Source organism: Durio zibethinus, chromosome 6 (assembly GCF_047325235.1).
Source record: "Durio zibethinus cultivar Kanyao isolate XHJ-2024 chromosome 6, ASM4732523v1, whole genome shotgun sequence".
NCBI classification, from domain to species: Eukaryota; Viridiplantae; Streptophyta; class Magnoliopsida; order Malvales; family Malvaceae; genus Durio; species Durio zibethinus.
In genome coordinates this window covers 19,678,137-19,695,235 of record NC_143167.1, presented here as the reverse complement: position 1 = coordinate 19,695,235, position 17,099 = coordinate 19,678,137, and the positions used below count along the sequence as shown (strand labels likewise).

General features: G+C 26.4%; 1 long non-coding RNA gene across 2 annotated transcripts; it reads left to right on the top strand.

Annotated features, from left to right (window-relative positions):
* Positions 1–10,799: 10,799 nt before the first annotated feature.
* On the top strand, positions 10,800–13,449 carry LOC149518478 (uncharacterized). 2 transcript variants are annotated; one of them, XR_016342884.1, is made up of 2 exons: positions 10,800–11,988; positions 12,433–13,449. It is a non-coding gene; the product is annotated as an uncharacterized LOC149518478 (long non-coding RNA). The 2 variants fall into 2 exon arrangements; XR_016342883.1 differs by having other exon boundaries at positions 12,061–13,449.
* The last annotated feature ends 3,650 nt before the right edge of the window (positions 13,450–17,099 follow it).

Genomic DNA, 17,099 nt, shown 5'->3' with positions numbered 1-17,099 from the left:
AATTGAACTTGGTAATTTTTTTTAAAATATTAAAATTTTTTATTGTACTTTAAAAAGTGTAAAATTATTAAAACGCCTTTAGGGGTATTTTCATAATTTGGCTTGCCTAAAGTTGAATTTTTGTAAAAATTTTTAGATCATAATTGAATTTTTTTGATGATTTTTTATGCATGAAAAACTTGGATCACACCTTGGGAGGAGTGAAATTACCAAAATGAACTTTAAAGGTATTTTTGTAAGGGCATTTTGCTAATTTGACCTTCCCTAGGTCGAAATTCCACAAAAAAGTACAGATTATGATTTTATAATATTTAATGATTTTTAAAATTTTGAAACCATTTATTGTACCTCAAGAGGTATAAAATTACCCAAATGCCTCTTAAGGGTATTTTCATAATTTGATCTTCTCAAAGTTAGTTTTTTGTGAAACTTTTTAGGTCATAATTTATAATATTTAATGATTTTTTATGCATTCAGAATCACAGTAGTACCCCTGAAGGTGTGAAATTACCAAAATAACCTATTAGGGGTATTTTCATAACTTGACCTTTTCGAAGTTAGATTTTCACAAAAATTTTTAGATCTTAATTTCATAATATTTTAGGATTTTTTATGCTTGAAAATAAAAAAAAAAATGAGTACGAAAACATTGATTTCTAAGAAAATGACCTAAATACAAAAATTTTATGCTAAGGGTAAAATGGTCTTTTCATTGGTTTTGGGGCTTTAAAAATCACACATTTATAGTAAACAATGTGGACCATTAGATCTCATATGGAATCTTGATCCAATAGCTAAAGATTGCTTCTTAGATTAAAAACAAATGATGAATCTTGGCCCTTGGATGAGATTTGATCCTATGGCCTTGATTCAATCTTGGGAGATATTTTCTTAGCTCCTTCTTCATTCAAGGGAAAGCTCTTTTTGCATCAAAAAACCATAGGAGGAACGTGAAAACTAGAGAAGCTCATGGAAGAGAAAAATTTGGAAAAGAATTGTGAAAAAAAGGGTAGAGAAATTCTTTATGTTTGGCCTATAAAAGTATACATTCCTAATACTATTTTTCCATCTTCATGCATTCTCCATCACATTCGATAACATTTTGATGCTAGTTTAATCCATTTTCTTTATTTTCTTAAAGCTTTTAGTTATTTTTATTTACTTGAAACTTGAAACAACTTCATTTAATTAATTAATAGTTGGATTGAAGCCAAAATTTAAGTGAGAGAAACCACAAATCCACCATAGAAAACAAGATGGAGGTTTGGCCATGGTGTCCTTGGGTTTGACTAAACCTCATCTTGGCCTCATTCATCTCTTTATTGCTTCAAAATGTTGGCTTATGATGCTTAAATGATTATTATATGTTTTTTTAGCATGTTTTTCGGTTGATTGAATATATATGTTGCTGTTTGGCTACCATTTTTGTTTATATGAATTCCTTGGCATTTTTGGATCATTATATGTTTCTTGAAGTTGTTTTAATGCCATAAATCTCTTCATGGAGTAAGTTTTAAGTAATCAATGTTTTGTATAGATGAAATGACACAAAAATAGAGGTATGATAATAACATGAAGGTTCAGCTATGGTGGTGTTTGGTTTAGTCGAACCTTGTTTCATGCCTTGATTGTTTTTGGTTCTTTGATCCATGCTTTATGCTATGTATTTATGGTGTTTGGCAAGTTTCTAACATGTTTAAATAAGAAGTTTCATTAAAAAAATGTTGTTTGATGGTGGTTTTTGATGAATTCTTGAAATTGTTTGGTTGTGTTAAAGGATGAATAATAATGGAACATTGAAACCAAAATTTAGGTCCATTTGTTTCGTAGAAAATGACTTCTAGAAAATTATTTTTGACAAATGTTTGCATTTTCTAAATTGAAAAAGATTTTTTGTTATTTAGATGAATTAATGAAAAATGTTTTTCGTTGTTTAGTTGTTTTTCGAAAAATCTATATTTTTCAAATAATATTAATATAACTAGTAAAATATTAAAAATTATTTATTATTAAAATTATTAATATTAGAAAATAATTATATTTTAATAATAATATTTAATATTAAAATATTATTTTAATATAAAAATACTTAAAATAAAACTATTTATTATTCTTTATATTATTTATTAATATATTAATATACTATTAATTAATAATATTTTTTATTATATTATATTAATAGTATATTATTTATTAATAATATATTATTTATTAATATATTATTATAATATTTATTAATTAAATTAATAATATTTAATATTATATTATTCATTAATATAATAATATTATTTATTAATATGATTTATTATTTATTAATATTAATATATTATTAAAATATTTATTTATAATATTATTTATTAATATATTATAATATTAATTATTTATATTATTTATTAATATATTATATTAATAGTATATTATATATTCATATAATATTATTTGTTAATATATTATAATACAATATTATTTATTAATATAATATTATTTATAAGTAAAATTATGCTCAAAAGTATTAATAAATAGTTCTACTCATAAATAGCTCTTTTTCAAAAAATATCTTCCAATTTTCAAATCTGTAAGACAATTTTCAAAAAAATAACCTTATTTTTCATTGACTAGTAAATCACTTTTCGTTGACTAGTAAGTTTTAGGCCAAACAAATACCTAAAAATTTGAAAATCATTTTTTGGAAGTCATTTTTCGCAAAACAAACAAAGCCTTAAAATTTTCCATGCTTGATCCATTTTTGTCTTGAAATTTTTATGTATTACATGTTTGTGTTATTAAGTTAGAAAATACCTTACTTTCTGATTATGTTTCTAGGTTATGCATTTGGCACATGTTTTCATAACGACATTTTCATAATTTTGCATTCATTTCATGTCCATTTTCATAAAACTCCACAAAAAAAGTTTTTGTAAGCCCCAAATCGAAACCCCAAAATCAAAACCCCAAATCCAAACCTTAAACCCTAAACCCTCCCCTAAATCAAAAACTCTAAATCCCAAACCTTACCTTCAAACCCTAAACCCTAAATCCAAACCTAAACTTTTACCCTAAACCCTAAATCTAAACCCTAAACCCTAACCTTATACCCTAACCTTAAATCTAAAGACTAACCCTAAACCTAAACCCTACCATGAAACCCTAACCCTAAACTAAACCCTAACCCTAACTTTAAACTTTAACCTTAAAACCTAAACCTTAAAACTATTACCGTAACCTAGATCCCAAATTAACCCCTAAGCCCTAAATCATTCATGCATTCACATTTCGTTTTGTGTTATCATCACATGTATTCTTATATGATCATCAATTCATATTTATTCATATTATACTGTCATGCATTCATCATTTTATTATGTTCATGCATTTCATGCATTTATTTTTAAAAATTAGTTTTAAAAATTAGTTTTAAAATAAAATAATATCTTAAGTAAATATCACCATCAAGATCTTGCCTAACTATAGGAAAACTCTTAGCGATTATTATTTATGAGAGGTGTTATTTTGGTTTTAAGGGGCAATTGGAATACCTTAAAATTAGGAATATTTTTAAAGCTCTACCTAATTATAGGAGAGTGAAAGAAGTGTTTCAATATTTAAAGTGTTTTTTCTTTGATCCAAAAAAAATTAAAGTTTTGTTTTAAATTTGATTTATTTCTTGTTTCAAAAAAGAAGAAAAAAAAGTAAAAAAAAAATGTAAGAAAGAAAAGAAACAAAGGAATTAATTTTAAACATTAAGTAAATAGGACCATTTTAATTTAAATTAAAGGATAACATGCAATCAATTGGTATCGTTTTCAATGGACGCTGTGGGAGTGCTAATCCTTCCTTATGGTAACTGGCTCTTGGACTCAACTATGATTTTACAGACTTTAAATTTGTTCATTTTCTAAAGTTTTCTTGAAAAGATTTTTTAACCCTTGTTTTTTCAAAATTTCCCCATTCATCTAGCTTTCGAGTCAACCGCCTTTGCGATAATCATCAGCACTAACCTTTTGTTTTGATGAAACCGATTCATCAAGAACATAAAGCATGTTCTCTTGCCTTAGGACAAGCTTTAAATTGCGATGGTAATCATTGAAGTTAGGCCTATGAGCTTGTTAGAATCAAGTATACTACAAAGCAATAAATTATTACTCATTTTTGCAACCTATAAAATATGAACAAGTATCAATCATATTGTTTAATACCAATATAGATAAGGTCTAAATCTATATATTGGTTGGTCCCATTATTTTAATCAAATAAATATCCTTCACTGTCAATTTGGAAAAATCATATTTTTTCTAGTGGGCTAAGATCTCATTTAGTTTAGCATAACATTAAGGCTTGTCTCAACAAGCCATGATAAGTAAATTATGTAGATAACTTGCTTATCAATCACATCCCCATGTGACTCCTAGATTAATTGGATGACAACCCCTTCTCTAATCACATCTTATGTGATTCACTCAATCATTGCCTCTATCATTATACGATCAAGTTTTTCATATCCAAACAATACAATGATAGTTAAGTAAGACCCATTAATTATAACACAACCTTAGTTGGAATAATAAGTGCCTTTAGTTTTGTCTCAACAAGCCCTACTAGTAGAAAGTTAAGTTGTTTATATTAATGGAAGGCATTGAGACTTAATATTTTTCATGAGGAATTTTTTATTCATCATAGGTCACATCAAGCATGTATAAGAATTCATCATATATCCTATACATCTAATCTTATCATGCATCTCACAATTATACATGGCATTTATCACATATAAATTCTAGCATGTATAATAATAAAATTAATATAGCATACATCGTATTTATCTCATAACTAACATGCATACTACAACAATCATGTTTGGTTCAAATTCATGATCTTGCACATCTATTCTTTGAATCAATGTTAATATCATATATCAATTATCAATCCAACTCAATACGATGCAAGGTATAGCCATGTTTAGCTAGCATGGCCAAATATGTCTAATTATTATCATAGGAACATGTAATTTACAATCATAATTTTTTAAACAATTAAGGAATTATAATTTTACTTGAATTTTAATGTAACAAGGTCGACATCACTTTAAACCATTTAGGAATGCCAATTAATTAAAATTAAGCCAAATTACATGAATTGGGATTTTGCTAGTCCAACTAGGTGTTATAATGAAATAGTTTCTTGTTAATTAAAAGTTTTAAACAATTTAGAAAGTTCAATTCAATTTAGATTTTATATGAAATCTTATTTCTCAAACCCAAACTATATAGGAATCCAAATTCAACAAGAAATAACACCAATCTAGGGCTTGGTCAAAAACCTATCCAAAAAGGAAAGTAAGTTACAGTTAATGTAGTTTTTATGGAAACTAGATAGTTTTAAGGGTGAGTAAATGGTCAGTTTTGTTAATTCGATTGTAAAAACTAAATAATGGACTTAGTCTATTATAAAAACTGAACCGATTGACATATATATAAAGAAATTAAAAAAATCGAACCGAATTAAAGTGATCAGTTTTGGTCGATTTTAGTTTTTGTTTTCTGCATTAAGTATACCTATATCATATTATTGGGTATATCTATATCATATATTTTTTAAAATTATTTTTTGTATTAAGTCAGGTATTTTGGTTTATTTGATTTAGGCATTTTAAAATCGAAAATCAACTGTTTTAACCATTTAAACTAAAATAATAACAAAAATACCCATATAACCCAAATTATCCAACCTAATTTTCCCTGAAAATTTGGTTTTTTTTTTGTTTTTTCTGTTTTAACCAAATTTTGCTTAGCCCTAGATAGTTTCAGCCTTTTTTTGCTATGCCGCCCTTATAGCTACCATCAAAGAGTTCTAAACTCTTTTTCTTGCTTTCTTATGCCTTTGGTCATGATTCTTAAATCACAAGTAACAATTATTTTGACTTTTATAAAAATAATCCACTAAACTTGATGATCAAGAAAGCAAATCTTGAAATCTTAGTGAACAAGTTTCCTAAGTTACCAAAAAATGCAAATAAAAAATTCATTGAGCATGCAAATGATATTCATAAATCATAAAATTTAATCCAAATCATCATAAGACATCATGCTTTGATATTCTAAAAAATCTAATCAAATTAATGCAGAAAAAATTAATTTTCCAACATCTACATCACAATAACAAATTGCAATCAAAATAGTTTTGATATCATGAACAACCAAAGAAATTTCTAATTTGTATAATCTATATTGACAATGCTTTAATACCATTTGAAGTGAATTATGTATTATTATAAGAGTTAAAGCAGTGAAATTTTTAAAAATTTTAATTCCCTAAAGCTAAGATCAATCAATAATATTATATAAATAAATAACTTAACAAGTATGCATAGGTTTTGTCTTAAGTGCTTACCTTGGATGCTAAAATTCTTTTGGTTCAATTTGGTGATCTTCAAAATAGATTACAAGCTAAAAAGCTGCCTAAGTGTTCAGCCTATAATGGTAATCCATAATAACTTTTGTAACAGAACCTTCTTTAAGGTTTGGTAAACTCAAAGCCACATCAGAGCTAGTAAGTATTTTTAAAAACTCTTAATTTTCTTGAGTTTCACTCTAGATGCTTGATTGATTACTTTTACTTATTTTCTTGATATAAAAAAGGGTAGCTTGATTATTTTTTATAGGGGATCCATTCGGCCACATTATGTTTAATACTTGAAATACAAATGTCCACAATTAACCCTATGCTAGCCGAATGCACTAAATAAAGGAAACTCTTTCTCTTGTTTTTATTTCCTCTTATTTTAGTCATACCAAAATCAAATTAAGTCTAACTTAATTTATCCTAATTTTAATTTTTCATAATTATATTATTGTGTGTAACCCCTTAGGTTCTTTAGCATTTTGACAATAAACACAAGCATTGCAAGCCTTAGTATTCAGCTATGAATAAAACAAGCTTTTATCTTCATCACCAATTCTCTAATTAACCAATCTTATATTTATAGATCATGATCAATGCTAACTTCATTGCCATGACACCCAATTGCTAAAGAATAGTCAACATGGCTTGATAACCTATCTGTGAATGGTCTTAGCGTATAATTAATATCCTTCCATCACATAGTATCTCGGTTTGAACATTAAGTATGATTTAGTGTCTACTCAATCTTGTTAAACCATACTAAGTCTTGCCATTGACATTAACTCACAAATAAGTTTTAGAACAATTCTAAAATCTTATTTCACTTTGGCTAAACATTTCTCAAGTTAATTCAGTTAAGACTAGTTGAGATACTTTTTTGATCACACAAGGTGATGAATCCTATCTTCATTACTTCATGCATCTTCATATGCCTTATGTGATACTCAATAATACTCAATTGGAGTATTCTTGGTTAAAACCACAAGTAAAGTAAAGTTAAATTATAATATTCGTAATATAAGATCATAAGCAATATAAAGTTAAAAGATCAATTATACAAGCATCACTTGAGAGTGTAGCTATAGACACTATGTGAACTACCATATAGCATTCTCATATTGAGTCATGTTCAGTAAACTAATTCTTGTAATAAGCACCCATATGTTGGCTCAAGTTTACCCAAACTTCAACTTATTAGATTAGTTACCTGCTTCATAAGTAAGAATATAACCATATGCTAGTCTCAACAGCTTTTGTCAATGTCCTTTTATTAATAAAGCATTGGCTAGGAACAATTTTAGAACATATAGCTTTTATGCAATGATGATCTCATAATTATAATCTTATTGTAATTCTTTTGCAAACCTTTATTTATATTCCACGGACTTTACTATATAAGTATCAACATTGAAATATATGTATGCAAGCTCAATGATAAAGAAATAAGACTTTTATAAGATATCAAATATGAAAGTACTATAAAAATGACAATATCTTAATCAAAATATGATTCTACTTGAAGGGCAAATACCAACACAAAGGCTAATCAGATAAGACTTTAATCAATTCACTATCTTTACTAGTTTTATGAAAACAATCAATGTGCTATATCATAAATTTAATCTTAGACATTCTTTTAAAGAAAACATTATACTTTTGTGTGATCACACCTTAAAATAGTAAAAAAAATATAAAGACTTTCAAAAATACATCCCCTTTGGGCAGATAACTTCCCCTAGGTCTATGTATTCTTTCACTTTATAAAAATGTTTCACTATTATCTCTCAATTAAAAACATATAATCTCCTCCTTTGGGCAAGTAATCACATTTAGTAACTTAGAGACAATCCATAACAACATAAAAAATTTCATAATCATTATATTTCTATTAATTTTCTTATGTCTATTTATAAATGTGATCACTCCAAGTGAGATACTAATCTAAATATACTTCTATGGATCATTAAAAGTTAAAACTTAGAATCCCAATTGCCATTTTATGCACCTTAAAATTTTTAAGTCATGTTCTATAATTATGCTATCAATCAATATAAGCACTTAGCATGCCACACTACCAAGTAAATTGTCTTAATAATTAATAATACTTTATTATGATATTTCAATCTTTCAAGCATGACTACAAGAAATTTCAAAATTAAAAATTAACCAACCAAAAGTGCAGGTACTTTATATATGAGAGTCAACAAAGTCTACAATTTTCATACTATAAATCTCATTATAACAATATAAGATGAATGTCAACAATGTATATTTTTCTAGACAATCATATACAAACATTGACTATGCTATAAACTAATCTCATGTTTATGTGAGAATATAATATTTTCAATATTACCAAACACAGAATTGTGAGAAAAAACATTAAGACTAATTAACCTAGCAAACCTTAACAACATTACATTATAGTCAAACCTTTAATACTTTGAAATTTGTAAAACTAGTTTTTTTATTCTAATAGACTAAAACTTTTACTTATATCCATTTTAATTTTTACAACTCATCATTATTTATTACCTAGAATCTTGATGGTAGTATTTATCATGCTTTATAATACCAAAGATATGCTCCAAATACTTACTAAGAAATAAAATTTTACTTGTTGCTTTTTCAAAATATCATAACTAGAAAACAATTAATATCTTATGAGAGTATACTTGATTTAGTAAGTATTTTGTAAAAGTAAAAAATTTTAAAAGCTGGTCTTACAATTTATGTGTAACAAATTTTCTTCACAATTATTTTACACATGTTATTTTCCACAACATAATTGCATAATTTTAATAGCAAAACTCTCCCATTGTTCAACAAACTAACATAAAATCTAGAGGCTTTTCATAAATTATTATAGCCAACATATATGTTTCACATGTCTATGAAAAACATGAGTTTCTAAAATATATATCACATTATACACTTTATTAGGCTTTAAACTTAATGCCTAAAATTTCAAATCATAATTATGTGATATATATATATATATAATTAAAACCTTTACAAGAAAAGTGATATTTAGCAACCATATTTTGCAATGGAAAATATCATTGTGATATATTCATATATTTACAATGACATTTTATAATTGTTGCTAAATTGAACTTTTTAATAGTTTATACAATGATAAATTTTATCTTTGTAAATTCATCTACTATTTGCAATGACAATAAAAAATTGTTGAGAAAACTTATTTTATTTGTAATAATTTTTCAATTTCATTGTTTAAATTATTTTTTACAATTTTATACAATGACAAAAAAAGTTATTACACAAGTATTTATCATGTTTGTAACTATAAAATTTTATTATTACAAAAACTTGTTTTATTTGCAACAAATTTTCAATGTCTTTGCTTAATTTATTTATTTTTAATAATTTCTACAACAACAAAAAAGTTATTTTGAAAATTTTTATCATATTTGTAACAATAAAAAATTATTATTGCGAAAACTTATTTTATTTGCAATAATTTTTAAATATCATTGCTTAATTTATTTTTTAATGTTTTATACAATGACAAAAAAGTTGTTACAAAAGTTTTTATCATATTTGTAACAATAAAAATTTATTGTTGTGAAAAATTCTTTTATTTACAATGATTTTTTTAATGTCGCTGCTTAATTTATTTTTTTTTATATTTTATATAACAACAAAAAAATTGTTATAAAAAATTTTATCATATTTATAATGATAAAAAATTATTGTTGTGAAAATTTATTTTATTCGAAACAATTTTTAAATATGGTTACTTAATTTATTTTTGTAAATATTTTATACAACGATAAAAATTTATTAATTCTAAAATTTGTTGTATTTGCAACAAATTTTCAATATCATTATTTTATTTAATTTATTTTCTTAATGTTTTATACAATGACAAAAAATTGTTACAAAATTTATTATCATATTTATAACAATAAAAAGTTATTGTTGTGAAAACTTGTTTTATTTGAAATGATTTTTAAATATTATTATTTAATTTATTTTTTTAATATTTTTGTACAACAATAAAAAAATTATTACAAAATTTTTTATAATATTTATAACAACTAAAAATTATCGTTACAAAAGCTTATTTTATTTGTAATAATTTTTAAGTGTCATTGCTTTTTTTTAAAAAAAATATTTTTATACAACAATAAAAAATTATTATGAAAATTTTTATTTTATTTGTAATGACTGAAAATTATTATTGCAAAATGGTAAAACATTTATAATGACTTTTCATAATTGTTTCTTAATTTCTGTTTTATAAAAATATTTTATATAATGATAATTTTTATTATTGTGAATTTTTATTATATTTATAATAACAAAAAAATTATTACGATATTTAATTATATGTCTAACGATTTTATGGTGTTTATGCTTAATCAAACTTTTAATATTTTATACAAAAACAAAAAGTTTGTTACAAATATACTTTTTCTCGGTCACAACCCATGCCCCTTTTTGCCTCTACCCTGTCGTTTCTTTCACTCCAAATCAAAATGAATCCCAACCTTCTCTACATCCCACCATATCCGATTTTGCCATCTTCCAAGATTCCTTGAACCCATGCCTCTTTTGCGACCACAGTAGCAAAACAACCCCGCACGGCTTCATCTTTAATGTTAAAGAGAATATTTTGCTTCCTCAATTTTCAATATCAAAGGGTGGAGTGGTCGTCGATGGGTGTTTGATTTCGAGTTTTGGAGTTTGAAGCAACATCTTTTCCTAAGTATTTGCAAAAATTTAAACGTGAAAAAGGTAATTCAAGTTTTTTGTTGTTGTTTAAAACAAAATATAGATTGAGGCTGATATTTGCTGAAATTTTATTATTTGATGAAAAAAATACTATTTTTATATATGCTTTTGGAAAGAAACGGTCAGTAGCTTGTACAGGTTAAGTGTTAAGTCGCTGTTGTAAGGTTCATTTTTCCACATTTCCAATTTCTTTAGTTTGTACAAGTCTGGAAAGTTCTAAAGAAGTGCATTAGGCATGGTAATTAAAATTATGAACAGAAAATTAGAGTAACATGAGTCAAGGGATAGGTGATGATTAGTGCATTCTCCTTGGCTCTCTTTCTCACTAAAAGCTGAGGCAAGATGATTGTGCTTTAAGCCACTGAACTCTTTTTTGGTCTACATCACTGCATTCCTCATCGACATAAATCTTAAACTTATTGAAAGTTGATTCGGATTTATTCAGCAATGAAGTAAAAAAGCATTGGCATTGCAGTAGACTTGCGTGAGGGGGAGAAAAAAGAAACATGATTAACATGGATGTGGTTAGGAGAGCTTTGTTACTAGAACAACGCGGTTTACTCCTAAAGAGTAACACATATGCTAGTGAAGATTATTGATGTGCCATGATATTCAAGTTTTGAATTTTTTCTTTGAGGGCCAGTAATAGCCAACTTTGTGCAAGAATGATATCTCATGCTCATGCAACATGCTAACACTTGGAAAATACAAGTTAAAAAGTTGCAGCAGCAGTCGCAGGAAGAGACTGATTTGCCTTTATCTCTAGCAAGCTCTTTTGAACACTCTGGTTCCCCTTCTCCTGATTCTCCCGGCAAGCTTCTAGATAAGGTCAGCCTACTTGTGCGTGGTTTGTCTTCTATTTTTATGTTCTTTTCTCAATATCCTAAGTTCTGATTTCAGGCCCAGGAGCTTTTAGATAGCATAGTTGTTCTGGAGACTAAGTATCAAAGCTTGAGCAGGAATTTGTTTCTTTATAGTATCAACGAAGTCAGGAAAGGAATCAGCGACATCTTGTTGAGTGCTGTTTAAAGCATTTTCCATGTCCCGCAATTCTGGCTTACTTAAAAGAATCGATACGATCATCTATATCTTTAAAGTTTTATGCTGGCTTTTAAGTAGTTACAATTAATTATCATATTAAGTTTACTAATTGGTTTTTCTATGCCGAGTTGTTCAGAATAATACATATCCTGTGCATTCCTCTAGCCAATTATTTCTCTTATTCTGCAGAGGTAAAGGGAAAGCTGATTAACAGTCTATTTTATTTTTCAGATTGCTAAGCCTTGCCATGAAGAGGAAGCGGAAGAAAACATGGACGATATGCTTCCATCGGGGCCTATTATTAAAACAATTATATTGTGGAGAACCTTTTGCCTCATCCCATTCAGCTATTTGAAGAAATGGTCTGACGTATGAGAGATATTTTCATCGTATTAGCAGATTCATCCAACCTTTCTTCTTCAGAGTATTTGGTGTCACCAACTTCACCTTACCGTCCATTTGCCAATTTTTTGGCATCTTTCTCAGACTCACCCGTTGCAACTTCCTTAGTAAGGAGTCCCTTAGGAGGTGCTGCATTTGATATGGAATCTCTTGTAAAGTCGATTGGACTCTGGACATGTAGTATTGGGACCTATAACAAAGCGGTTGAAATCTCATGGTTGCTGGTTGGGAAGAAAGAACTTCATTCTTGCTACAGTTTTTTTATGGACTTTCAAATGAGACATGGGAAGTTAACATACCTGTTGAGGAGGTGCCTCTTGAGCTTCCAGTGCCTGCCTTGGGCATAAACTTTGCTTGAGATGGGATGCAGGAGGACTGGCTATCATTGGTTGCAGTTCACAGTGATTCGTGGTTGCTTCCGTTGCTTTCTATTTTGGAAGCACGATTTGGATTTGGCGAGAATGAGAGGCATTTTTGCTTTTTCTTTGTCAACTATGGAACATTGAGTTTCAGTTTACATAGCTATGGAGGTAAGTGATTAGTGCTCCTAAGTTCCGGATAATAGCTCTTTCTTGCTCATGCTATTATCAATTCGGTACAAAATATTGATAAAAATGACAAGATAATTTTTGGATCACGCGTCTGCATAATTTGAGGAAAAAATTGCAATAAGTTATTCTACATTGTCTTTAAGCATTAGGCGAATGTTTTGCAAATTTTGTTTATGCTTGGTACTCGTGTTTTAAGAAATTATATTTATTGGATGTGATTTAAGATAAATATATTGTAATTCATGACAAAATGTATTCTTTTTATGTTAATATTTTTTTTTAATTTTGTGAAAAATTATCGTATTTATATAAAATGAGTAGATTAGTATTTATTGCAATAAATAATACAATATTATTTTTTATATTTGAAACATATGTTTTTTAGCACCTATATAATATTACGTTGCAAAATATTATAAGGCAACCAAAATAATATTGTTACATAAAAAGTTTTTGTAGGCAAATTTTATTATGGGTAAAATGAAATTAAAATGACATTTAATCGTTACAAACTAATTTATGTAACAAAAAATAAGATTGAAAAATAATATTGTTATGTAAGATTCTTTGTAACCAAATTTTATGGTTACTAAAATTAAGTTAAAACAATGACATTTAATCGTTATAAACTACTTTATGTAACCTAAATTATATTGTTATGTAAGTTTTTGTAATCAGATTTTATGGTTGTTAAAATTAAGTTAAAATAACGAAATTTAATCATTGCAAATTAATTTTTAGCAACTATAATCTTTTTGTCACGTAAAAAATTTGGTAACCAAAATTAAATTGTTATGAAAAATTTTTTGCAATCATAATAATAATGTTACATAAAATTTATTTTTTACAAAAATTTGTAGTTGCTAAAAATAAATTTTACACAATGACATTTTATCTTTGCTAAAAAATAGTTTGTATGGTAACAGCTAAAAGTCATTGTAATATCTTTTGTTTACAATGACATTATAAGTTTTTACATTAACTCTTAAACAATGGTGTTAATAGCAATGATCTTGTAATAACAAAAAATTATTTTTAAATCATTTTAACAAAGATAAATAGCTATTTAGTAACGATTTAGACTATTGCAATATATCAATTTTCTTGTAGTGAACATTGTAAGCATGCTAAACATATTTATCACATATAACTCATGCTTTCAAAATAATTAAACTTCATTATACAAGTCACTTTTTACATAAACATGATCATTCATAAAGTCAGTTTCTCAAATAGTGATATATTTTAATAAAGCAATATAACAAACTTACTGATAAGGCATGTGACAATTATTTTTTTGGATTCATAATAGACAATATTTTAAAATAACAAAATGTAACATTTTAACAATCAGACAATAATCAATAAAAATGTCCAAAACTTAGCGATTATGTCTAAGATAACACCTATGACTTAATTAAGCTTTAAATCACCTTTTCTCATTTTTTATTAAAGCTACTTAATCTTTATCACCAAAATTAATTGTAATATTCAAGACAAAAGAATGCAACATTCCACATATAAGCAATAATCCTTACAAGTAATAATCCTTATAAATAGTACTAGCCTATGATGTATTATTTGTAATTAAACTAAAAAGTTCAAGTGTATCATCACAAACTCCCCTTTGGGCATAGAATGTGATATGCTATTAGGTATTTTTCACATGAAGCCAATATGAAAATATCATTGTTTTCGAAAAGCTTATTCCTTTTGGGCAGACAGACCTTATAGATCAGTATACCCTCAACCATGATATTTCATGTCTACTATAAAGTATTAAATACAATAATCCCCTTTAGGTAGGCAATTGTTTAATGTAATTTGAAAATAGTCTTGTTCTTGCATGTTAAATATCTTGCAAGTCTTAATGAGTGAGACATTGTGGTAGCCAAACACCCATATTAACCAATTATATTTCTCATATCAGGAAATTTAAATTGCTCATAATTTTAGTTTGCATACTTAATTGAGTGTCTGCATTTTGACCATTTCTTGCTAGATACTTCACTATAATGTTTCTCTTTAGGCCATTAAAAATTAATTACTCTTGTATGAGATATTAATAATTAATGATTATCTCAATGGATCATTATAGGTATGATCTTTTCTTGTGAGATACTTAAACCGAATGTGTCTCACTAGATCAATAAGTAATTATTGCATTCAAACCAAATGTCTTAAATTTTATGAATAATTTAATATTTTCATTCAATACTTTATTCTTATGTATCATATATCAAAAATAAAAGTTTCACAAATTAACAATGATACATAATGTCAACATAGTCATGGGAAACATTAATTAGTGTAGGCATTATTATAAACTCCAATTATTCAAATTGAATAATTATTAAAAAATTATTTGCTCATTAAATGAAATTACCAAATAAAATTATTAATTTGATACTAACTTTATCAAAACCTTGTGGAGTTTAAACCTAACTTGCCTTTCAAAATAGTGTATATTGCATTTTAAATGGATAACCAAAAATTAGTAAAAACAAATTTTACTAAATTTATTAATTATGCACATAAAATTTAAGTTGCGAGAATGTAAATCTTAAATATCATATGGGGAGAGTACGTACCTTCATTAGACTCCAAGCATGCTAAAATAATTTATTATAAAATAAAATAGCAAAATTTTTGTACACAAAATATAATAATTATTTAATCATGAACAAATATTACATAATAAATATTTATGCCATTTAAAAATTTCATAAAAATAACAAATAAATGAGGCATAAAACTTTGAAACTAACAAAACAAATGGTGTCAAAAATGGATGCAAAATAAGTCTAAGTGGGTCAATTTATTGATTTTATCACTATTTACTAATTCGATACTATGCTGACTTAGTACTATTCACTAAGTTGATACTATTCTAACTTAGCACTATTCATTATCTCCTACCTCCAACCAAATCAATCTAATCCATTAGGAACACAATTCAAAGTGATTCAGGTTTTAGTCCAAATTTAATGGTTTTTCTTAGTTTTTACTATAATTAAACCCTTAAATATTTAATTAAAACTTTAATATACAAAGCCCAATCAACAGTATGCACCGAAAACACATAAATCACCATGAATTTGGGAACAAAATTTCATATTCACACCCATTTTTCTAACTTAATTTTCTTTCTTTAGTTTTTCATGTTTCCTTGGGTTTTAGTGCAATTAAATGCACCAAACTTTAATTAACACATATATTTACAAGAACCCAAGCTTCAAATTGCATCAAAACAACATGAATCAATATCAATTTGAGCAAAAACCTTTAGATAGACACCTATGCATAACCCATTTATAGTTTCTTCCCAATTGATCAATTAAAACCACCACAGGGGTTTAGGTCTTTGGTGGCAATTTTTTTTTTACGTTTAGCGGTGTTTATAAAAGCTACTAAAAGATTTGTGGCATTTGCCAAAAATACCACTAAGAGCATCGACTATACACAAGTCGAGAAAAATAGTAGCATTTTATAAGAAATGCCACTAATTTGACAGTGTTTGTATTAGAAAAATACGGCTAATTTAATAGTATTTGTATAAAAAAATATCGCTAATTTAGTGACATTTGTATCATAAAACATCGTTCTATTTAGCGGCGTTTGTAAAGATAATCGTTGCTAAATTAGCAGCGTTTGTATCATAAAAACGTCGCCAAATTAGTGGCATTTTTCTGTACAAACACTGCTAAATTTAGTGGCATTTTATAATACAAATGCCATTATATTTAGAATTTAGTGGCATTTTTTAATACAAACACTGTGAAATTAAGAAACTTACCTTTCTTTTAAATTTTTTTAATATTTATTATTATCATTAAATAAAAATGTTAAAAGAAATAAAAACGAACTTAAATTCATAAACTGAATATTATAAATACATAATTTGTTTAAATATACATGTAACACAAAGTTTAATAATTAGTATAA